At 41.7% G+C, this 10,349-nt stretch overlaps 1 protein-coding gene across 1 annotated transcript in view; it reads left to right on the top strand.

Annotated features, from left to right (window-relative positions):
- The window catches only part of MYLK (myosin light chain kinase), a 179,492-nt gene that overhangs the window by 1,215 nt on the left and 167,928 nt on the right, over positions 1 to 10,349 (top strand). The gene's annotated exons all lie outside the window — the stretch shown is intronic.

The raw sequence follows: 10,349 nt of genomic DNA, 5'->3' as shown, positions 1-10,349 counted from the left end.
TGTCTCAAGTGAAATACTAAGCCAGAAGTCTGTTTGAAAACAACTCCTCACATGACCTGAAGGGCCACATTCTCCCACCCAACACATGCCCAGAACCAGGCACCATCCTTCCTCCCCCCTCTGTACAAATCCCATCAATTGTTCTGAATCATTTTGATGAACACCAGTTCCCCAACTTCTTTTTCCTGGTGTCTATGATCAACAGCAGCTGTTTTGCTTCCTGAATATCCCACTATAATAGGTTTTAAAGAGGATTCACTATCTGGGACTAATGAAAAATCTGATGTATTTCAGTCACAAATTCACATAGCAAAGAATATTGACTTTTGTGCATGCTTGACTTGAACACATAAGGAATTATTCTGGGCAATTCTGGTCATACTTACATGGGGATAAGTCCCATTGAGCCCTGAATTGATGGTTTTATGGGATTTACCTAGGAAAAGACATGCATAGAATTATACTTGCAAGTGCAATAGCCTGCTCTTTGTGCCTTTGTAATATTGTATTGTATGGAGTGTTGTTAGGTGTTGTGTAGGCTGCATTGGAACCAGCAGAAGTCCTGATAAAGTCCTGACGAACACGAAGCTTTCTTTGGTGACAATAGTCACTTGTACAGAATACCAACACCTCTTTTTTTTGCTGCCCATGACCTCCGTTTTGTGCTGACACCCATGGCACAAAATATATGAGTACTTTCACCTTTTTTTTTAATAAAAAAACAAGGTGCAAGTACTCATATATAGGTGTGTGTGTGTGTGTATATATGTATATATGTGTGTGTGTGTGTGTGTGTGTGTGTGTGAACACTGCACAAACCTGCTTTACATAGCAAGGAATAAAAGGAACTAAGAACCAATGTCCTCTCAATCCAGTAACCTTGACTGAGTGATATGGAAGAGATGGGGAGCAAAAATACCACCTTCAGCTGAAGTCTGTTGAGATACAACATGTTTCCAGGGAGCAGGAGCTATGTGTACTTGTGCATGTAATGAGAGTGGAATGCTACGGCCCTTTCAAATAGTATACTTTTTTGCCATGCAAGTGGTGCCTACTAAGCAAGGACTCCTGAAGCAAAACATAATGTGCGAGCCAGAAGTACATAGTAATCACTCTTGGGTGCACTGGCTGGGGAAAGTGCTGCATTACTTTCAGGAATTGCTGCTAGCTGTACTTGCCATTAACTGCAGTATATCTTACATTTCTTCAAATGAGCATGTGCCTGAAGTTGGTGGTAGGTATGGAGAAAAAGTTCTTGGGTAATGGTCCACTTACATGCATTTTAAGGGGACTGCAGGGTCTCTGTGCAGGGTCTGTGTGTATCTCCCCGCCTTTGCCTCACCATTTTCATTTCTTTCAAGTTACTAGTGAATAATTTGCAGTAGGACTACTGTAGCCCTGGGATGCGGGTTGCGCTGTGGGTTAAACCACAGAGCCTAGGATTTGCCGATCAGAAGGTTGGCGGTTCAAATCCCTGTGACGGGGTGAGCTTCCGTTCCTTGGTTTCTGCTCCTGCCAACCTAGCAGTTCGAAAGCATGTTAAAGTTCAAGTAGATAAATAGGTACCGCTCCGGCGGGAAGGTAAACGGCGTTTCCGTGCACTGCTCTGGTTCGCCAGAAGCGGCTTAGTCATGCTGGCCACATGACCCGGAAGCTGTATGCCGGCTCCCTCAGCCGGTAAAGTGAGATGAGCACCACAACCCCAGAGTCAGTTACGACTGGACCTAATGGTCAGGGGTCTCTTTACCTTACTGTAGCCCTACCATTAGGTAGAGTAAGACAGCCTCCTCCAGCAGTGTACGCAGCACCCCCTGCCACCAATTCCCCCTGAGATAACTTACAAAGCACCCTCTAAGTTTCTCTGTTGTGTGTGGGAGGTCTCTGTCCTTCTGCTGGTGTAAGACTTAGCTGCCAGTCTGGCTGGATTCTGTATGTGGAATGGCTTAAGTGCTGTCTTGTCTTTTGCTTCAGGCATGATTATGTCTTCTGTCTATTGCAAGGCATAGAGGGGCAGGCTGGATGTAGCTAGGGGAGGTCTGTTGAACCCTATCAGAATCCTCCGTGCACAGGAATAGTTTTCTGCCTGTTCAACTGTTATCGTGCATGGAATTATTTCTGTGGGTGCAAAAGTGAAAATTTTATGTTGCAATACGTTCACGCTGCTTGTTCATGGATGATGCCATGAGATGGATTTTAAATGGATCCTGCTCATATAATCATCCTGGCCGGAGGGAAGAGGAAGGAATATAATAGATAATACTGTATAACAGTATTTCGTCAGCTGTATACATCCAGGATGAACCCATATTCTATAGGTGCAAAATAGAATTGGCACTTCGGTCTTTTAAAAAAGTGATTTTCACTATCTGTATGACACTAAACACTGCCACTGCCTGTTGGAGGAATTCAGTATTGTGCTAAGGGGATCATTCCACCAGTGCAAGCTTTCTGGCTTGCAAGATGGAATGATTCCCCTTTCCTCCTCTAGTGTGCTGTTCCAGGGGTTCTCCCAGCCCCCCAGCCAGTTTTGGGGGTGGGGAGGAGAGAGGGAAAAGCCCCACTACACAGGTGGAAGTCATTGTGCAGGGCTTCCACTGAAGGGGCCTCATTAGTTGAATCCCACTCAATATCTCTTACCTCCTCACCAAAGTTGGCCCTACCATTAGGCAGAGTGAAGCAATTGCCCTAGGTAGAAGATGCTGTGGGGCAGCAGTAACACCCTTTCTAGCTGCTGCTGCTGCTGCTGCTGCTGCTGCTGCTGAGCTCCCAGACCATTCCCAACTGTTTAAGATCAGACCCATGTGTGCCACACAGGCTTCCATGTACCCCTTAAAATAGCCTCCTGCTCTCAGGTGCACTGGAGGTCACTGCCCTGTTGCCAGTGTTGAAGTCCAGTCAGCTTCTGCACATGGAAGGAAAGGCACTCGACTTTGCCCTTTGTCTCAGGCAGCAAAACAGCTTGGGTCAGTGCTGGTTCTCATCTTTCTTTCTCATTGTACTCGGCATACGGCTGTTGAGAAACCTGTGAACACCCAGATGTGTAGCAGTTCACTTAAACTGACTGAAACAAGCGCTGATCCTCGATTCCTCACTCGCTAGGATGATGCACAAGAAGCTATGCTGTAGAGTACCTGCTATTGACTTTTTGGGTAGACTTGCAGCATTTCTCAACCTTGGGTCCCCAAATGTTGTTGAACTACAACTCCCATAATCCCTAGCTAGCAAGGCCAGAGCTCAGGGATGATGGGAGTTGTAGTCCAACAAAATCTGGGGACCCAAGGTTGAGAAACACTGGAGAGCCTTTAATAATTTTACTCAGGTTCTCTTTATTTCTTCTGCCACAGGACAACTCTTCTTTGGTTGATGGTTTCATTGTACAGTCATACCTCGGGTTGAATACGCTTCAGGTTGAGCGCTTTTGCGTTGTGCTCCGCGGTGAACTGAAAGTAATGGAGCATGTTACTTCTGGGTTTTGCCGCTTGCACGTGCACAGACGGTCAGAATGACGTCACGCGCATGTGCAGAAGTGGCGAATCACGACCTGCGCATGTGCAGTCGCGGATCCCGTTCGCATCCTGAGGTACCACTGTATAGTTTCAGAGACACTAAACATAAATATTTTAAACAAGGTTGCTTCTGTGCTATTTACAGCAGTTCAACCTACCGAAATCAGTAGATAAAACAACAGAGTCTTAACAGATTTAGTTTGCTCTTTGATGACCCGCTTTTTGAACATACATTCAGATCAGTTTGCAGGGTTGTTATACAACAGTCATTGTTTATTGAGCCTTTATTCTGATTTTTGTGTGTGGCTTTTTCATCTTATCATCAATTGTTATCTGACACTTTCCCATCACTTTCCTTACTACAAGAAGTTCATTGAGGTGGGTGGGGAGAGAGAAGAAGGCAAGAGTGCCAAATCTGCTTTAATTGTGGGATCTGGATTTGTTGGTATGTGATTGAACAACCATAAAATAGTAAGAGTCGGAATGCAGCATTATTATCACCAAAACTGTGCTTTTTCTATATGCTTCTGGGGTTGATATTGCCAATTCACCACCCCTGGATGGTTGTTTCTCTCTGTGGAATTGCTGCCAGTTCCTGGACATTGGGGGTATCATGGCAGTGTTTTGGGAGTGAAGGTGAGAAATTTAGGGTTCTATAATCCACAATATTTATTTATTTAAGAGAAGCATACACTGTCCAGGGCAGTGTGCATGAAAATAAAAACACCCATCAGAAAGTGAAAATCATGATAAAAAAACTATAGCAGAATCTACATGCAGTTTCTACCTACCCAATACTGAAAATAGAAGAATGTGGGTTGCTAGGCAAGTCTCCTTGGGAAGGGAATTTCACAAACAGGGCACCACTGCTAAAAAGGCATTTTCTAGGGTTTGCTGCTTGCCCTCTCCTCAGGTGATAGGGCATCTAAAGGAATGCCTCTGCTGAAGGAAATCTCAGTACATGAGCAGGGTGATATGAGAGTAGCCATTATACAAGAAGAAGAAAACTCTAGAACGTCAATTTCAACAAGAGAACTGGGTAGGGTGTTTTATATGGAGTAGAGCGCCTTTAAAAAATTGTGACTACAAATAATAAGTTAACTTTTTTTAGTTTTTTAACCACTATTGTACAATACGCTGTAGCTAGCAAGCCATGGTCACTGCCCAGTGTTGATTTGCTGACATTCCAGTCCTATTATTCTATAACTGCTTTGCAAGCCCCTTTCATTTCTAGCCAGATCCAACTTTTTCAGTTTGGTTGGTGTGATGGGTAAAGGGATGTTGATGAGAAAGCTGCTGTGAAAACAGATGCTATTCTGATGCCCTATTCAAACATGTACTTACCTTGGTTGGATTTAAAAAAATAATTACATCAAGTACATCTGCTGGCACTAGATTACTAGGAAGCGAAACTGATGTACATTCCATTGTGAAATGTTTACTGTGAAACAAGCATCCTGCAAATCGTGGGGAAAAGAAACAAATAGTCCTAGATAAAAAAAATTAAGACTATTTTAAAGTTATTAAAAGTTAATTTGCATCTTTCAGTTCAATAGTTCTCCCTTATATAACAAGTAGGAGTGGGGGGAAATGGATTCAGCGCAAGTATACATTGAGTTTCCAAAACTTAAAACATTGTGAATAATTATTTTCAAGTGATTTATGCCATATCAAAATTTACATGTAAAAGTCCATAGAAGTTTTTCCTGTCTGTTGTTATAGCAGAGCTAAAGAAAATTTGGAAGTTTTGATTTTGATGAATTCCAGTGGCGTCCACTGGATGCAAATCCCTTCCAAAAAAACTTTAGTAAGGAAAATATTCTTGTCTGCTCGTGAATTCATGCAGATTTTGGCTGCTTAGTAAAAAATAAAAAATCCTTTCTATCATGCAGTGTATAGGAATTAAGATCTGATTTTTTTCCAATCCAGATGTTCAGCCTTGTGAACTGATTTAGCTGACAGAAGCACACAGGCCCTTTGCAATACGTTTTAATTATTGTTTCATCTTTTTGAAATGTTATTGTCACCCATCAGCTATCTTAAAGTCTTAATTTAGAATTACTTTTGCATTTTATTTATTCAAAACTAATTGTCATTAGCAAAAGAATTCAGTCATGCAAAAGAATTCAGTCAGAACATGTCATGCAAATCCAATTTTGCCAGCTTTATCTTACTTTGTCAAACACATATTGATTTCAGTGTAAGCCCCATGGTTTCAGATGAATCTACTTAGTTCCAACTAAATATGTTTAGTATTATATCTTGCACAAAGCTGTGCAGCCATTCTATTCTCCCTCCACTTGACAAATGTTTGTCACCTGAGGAGGAATCTTTTTTGATTTATGATTTAGGAAAATTCCATGAATCCCAAAGGGATGTGAACACTGCTATCTGCCTGATAAATGTTACCAATTTGCTGTTCTAGTTCCTTTACTGGTAAGAAATTACAACTCCTGTTATCATTGGGGGGTTTTTAAAAATAAAAAAGCAAAACAACTGTAGCGCTCAATGCAGAGCTAATTGTGGCTGTGAGGCATGATGTGAAAACAGGTGTCCTTGAGGTCATAGATTCTTGTTTCTTGTGCTCATTGGGCCAGATGTTGCACTGATTCGTCACCCATAAAGCCACATATTTTAACTGTAAATGAATAGTAAATTGTTAACCAATAGTGCGGTAGGAGAGCTGAAAAAAATTCACTTCTGCCAACTAATGTGCCCCTTTGGTTTCAGATAGTACATGGGTAGACGAGTCTAAAAAGCCCGGAACACAATTTTTCACAGCTCATTCGAAGCGTTTACTTAGCTGAGAATCGAGTATACCCTTCCAGAGTGCATGCTAAATACATTATTTCTGGTAAATGATCCACCCTAGCTGCTAGAGGGCTGTGAAAATTTCTGTCCCAGGCTTTTTAGATTTTTCTACCCATGTACTATCAGAAACCAAAGGAGCATATTGGTTGACAGATGTGAAATATATGGGCATTATTTTCAGCTCTCCTACCCCACAACAAGGGCCAAACTATAAAGTATGTTATTCACACTTTTTAAAAGCTTGAAGTGGCCATTTTAATTTTGTCAAAGAAGCAAACATGGGACCCTGATCCAGATCAGATCCCCTCTTTGGTTCCATCTGAGAATTGCCCCTTCCTGTATGCAATTTGATCCCAGCGTTGCTGTTTATGAGTACGGAGGGACCAATTTTAACTGGAAAACATGGTGAGAGGGCTTCATATCTGGATCAGGATCCCATGATTACTTTTTCTTCAGAATAAATGTATTCATTTTCCTTCTCTCTGGACAAGGAGTTGCTAGCATTGAAAGCTGAGAGCTGTGGGACAGTCTTGCCTCCCCATGGAGTGAAGATTGGGTATGAAGAGTTCCAAATTGTGCAAGAAACCTATGTGCCAACAGGAGGCTGCGTCTTTACCCCCATGCATGGGCTGAACCAGGGTTGGGCCAGTGAATGTGGTCCTGTGCTCCCAATCCATGCAATTATTAATTGCGTGAACTGAATGCCTGAGTAGGGCTTCTCTTGCAGTCCAATCCTATGCAGACTTAGTCAGGCGTAAGCCCATTGATTCCATTGAGTTCTACTAGAAGCTGAAAGCTGCAGTGTTTCTCAAGAGAAATGTGGGAGAGGACAGGCAAAGGGAAAGTTGTGTACATTCCCAAACACATCCTGCTTAGAGCAGTAGTGGACAGCTTGGTGAGGTTCTGCAGCTCATCTGACTTCTGGTCAGTTGCATTGTTGCTGCTCCCTGGGAGGTAGGAAATATCAGTGAGTTCTCTACAAATGTACTAGTGCTAGATTGGTTCCACTGGTGCATTTGCAGCAGGGCAGCTGACTGAAGGCCAGGGGAGTGGCACCACCCCACCATGCTGTGCACTACTAGGCAGAACTTCAAAATGTCCCTCAACTCATTTGCTGTTTGCCGGTTCTTGCCAATTACTGACAGTCATAGATACAGTCATTAATTCCTGATTACAGCTCCATGATATCCATACTTAGTAGAGAGGGAGGAATCAAACTCTTTTCACAGCCTTCAAATCATGCCAGCGCTATGTACTTTACCAAAGTTTCTGGGTGTTCTGCCATTTCCACAGGAGATTATTCATTCTGAGGTCACGCAGATCAGAACATCCTTCGAGAAATGGGATTTGTTGACCAGTTAAGGTTCAAGGTCTCCTACAAGCTCTTATCTTGTGTTTTTATCTGTGATTTCAAAACTATGGTGTGTTGGATCTCCTATAGGAATGTGTGAAGACATGAACAAACAAAGTGATTGCCCAGTATCCTCAGTAAGGGGGGTGGGGTAGAGATACATTTGTTTTGGAGGAGGTGCGGGAACGGCTTAACTCTGAGCTCTTGGCTTTGTAATGTCATGCACATAAATGCTTAGGAAGAAGTTTCTATCTTTCCCTCACAGCTGTGGAAGCCTCTCAGACTCTGAGAAGCTTCTTTTTTTGGTACTGTCCATATTTATACAGCACACAAATGTATATGCCACTGTGTAATACGGGATAACAGAGATTTGTACTGAAACCTTACCATGGAGAAAATAATATAACAAAGGATGTGCCATTTCATTCTTTCCTTCCCCTACAAGAATTCATATTGCCATGCACATTAATTGCTTCTATTTGAAGTGGTGAATTAAACCTACATGCTATAAGCCAAGTTGGGAGTCATATGTCTCATTTTAAATGAAAGCAGACTCTCGGGACTGATCCTGATTACTCATTATTTTACCCAGGCCTTTCTTCCTCTCTTTTCTTCTCCTTGAGGATGCCTACAGCCTTAAAATACTGATGACAACTTGATTAATGTGCAGGAGCGCGTGTGCCACTGCCTGTACAGTGTAGCAGTGATATAATATCCAGGTCTTTTTGGCAGGCAGACTGGCTGTGTGGGATGTAGCTTTGGTGGGAGGGTGAAGGGTTAATAAAGTGGCTTTCTTTTAAGCTAGTCACAGCAAATCAATACCACTCATTGCAGTTGCCATGCTAAAAACCAGTAGCTTTGCGGTAACTTTAACTTCTGTGGAAGGCCAGTATGTATTGGAAGACTGTGCAGTGGCATGACTTTATATCACAAATGAAAGCTCTCTTAATCCTTAGAAAACCAAGACGTAATACCTCATCATCTTTCAGCAGGCCTAGTGGATATTTACCTTCTCACTGGCTTCTGTAGACCATGTGCTTGCGGAATGGAAATACGCCAGTTTTTCCAATTGTTTTTTTTTTTAAACCACAGATCAGAAATGATTATGGGGTTGTTGTTTTAAGTCTCAAGTTGCCAGATTTATGATGAAAATGGGAAAAAATCTCAGCTTTCACTTAAATGTATAGGAAAGATTTCTAGTTTTCTTTTTTTTCTTTTGGAGAAAAATGTAAGACGCTCAACCACTTATGGGCTGAAGTAGGGGGACAGGCAGCTTTGGAGTGGGGAAGAACACATGATACAGGGATGTAGTGAACTTGCCTGTTGCGCAAAATTATCTAGCATCCGCATGAATGTGATGGCAGCTGCTAAGCCAGGCTTTACAGTGAGCATGTTGCTCTTAGTCAAATTAACCAACTATTTTGAAATTATTATCTCTGGATGTGAAACACCTTTAGTCCACTCCTTAAAAAGAGAAGAAGAGATATGGGGAGCTTTGCAAGCATTTTTTGACTAAGAGTAAGCCCCACTAAATTCAGCTGGGCATACATAGAAAGGTGTACATCTAATTGTATCCTTGGTCTTAACGAAAGTAAGATTGCTATCTTTCCATTTGCTTGTCCTATGGTTTCTAAGCCTTTTAGCATGTTTTGCTTATTGCTATTATGATCTGAGTGTCCTTTCCTCTGCAATTAAGAGGACCTGAAACTAGAGTTACCAGCTCCCCACCAGGGTAATGCTGCCATGCCTTTAACAGCTACATGACAGATAGAAATTCAACAGATGCTCTCTTTTTTTAGGACAAAGGTACAGTGACAAGAAAAGCTTTCCCTATTAAAATTCCCACATGTTACGAAGCTGTTAAAAACAGAGGAGCCCTGCTGTGGGGGGTGGGGAGGTTAAAAGACCAACCAAAACTTTTTTTAAAAAAAGTAAATTGGGAAATTTGGTAATTCAATGAGAACTGGATGAGACAAGGCTACCCAATGTATTCAGTTTGCTTACTCTACACAGCAGTTATATAATGTCCATTCATACTGTCAAACATAAAAATTACACAACCAACAATTCAGAGCCCATGTACAAGCTAAATTGTGTATTTTGACTTTAGGAAGACAACCATCAGTTGCTTGAACCTTCTTGCTGGCAAACCTTGTACATTCCTGCTACATTCCAGAAAGCTGATATAATTATTCATGTGTCCTTATTTAAAATGGCCATGTCTGCTAACAGCTGCTTCAGCAAACTCTATGACTTACAAGAGATAATTCATTCTAACTATGGTTAATTTTTCAGTCAAGGTACACTTCAGTCTCTGTAACTGGAAAAGAATGAATAAAAGAGTTAAATATATAATTTCAGTTGTATATAAGCTCTGAAAAGATACAAGATTTTTTTTAAAAAAAAAACATATTTGTGGAATAGCTGTTAGAGTAATAAATTGACATGATATACAAACCCTGCCACCTAGGGTTACATGGTGCAGAATTCCAGCTGGTATTAATGGATACAGTAGTTTAATGTTGTCGTTTAGTTGTTTAGTCGTGTCCGACTCTTTGTGACCCCATGGACCAGAGCATGCCAGGCACTCCTGTCTTCCACTGCCTCCCGCAGTTTGGTCAGACTCATGTTAGTAACTTCGAGAACACTGTCCAACCATCTCGTCCTCTGTCGTCCCCTTC

The sequence above is a fragment of the Podarcis pityusensis genome, assembly GCF_964106645.2.
Source record: "Podarcis pityusensis genome assembly, chromosome: 1".
Lineage (NCBI taxonomy): Eukaryota > Metazoa > Chordata > Lepidosauria > Squamata > Lacertidae > Podarcis > Podarcis pityusensis.
Note: the sequence above shows the minus strand (reverse complement) of the source record. Positions and strands in the feature narration are given on the sequence as shown.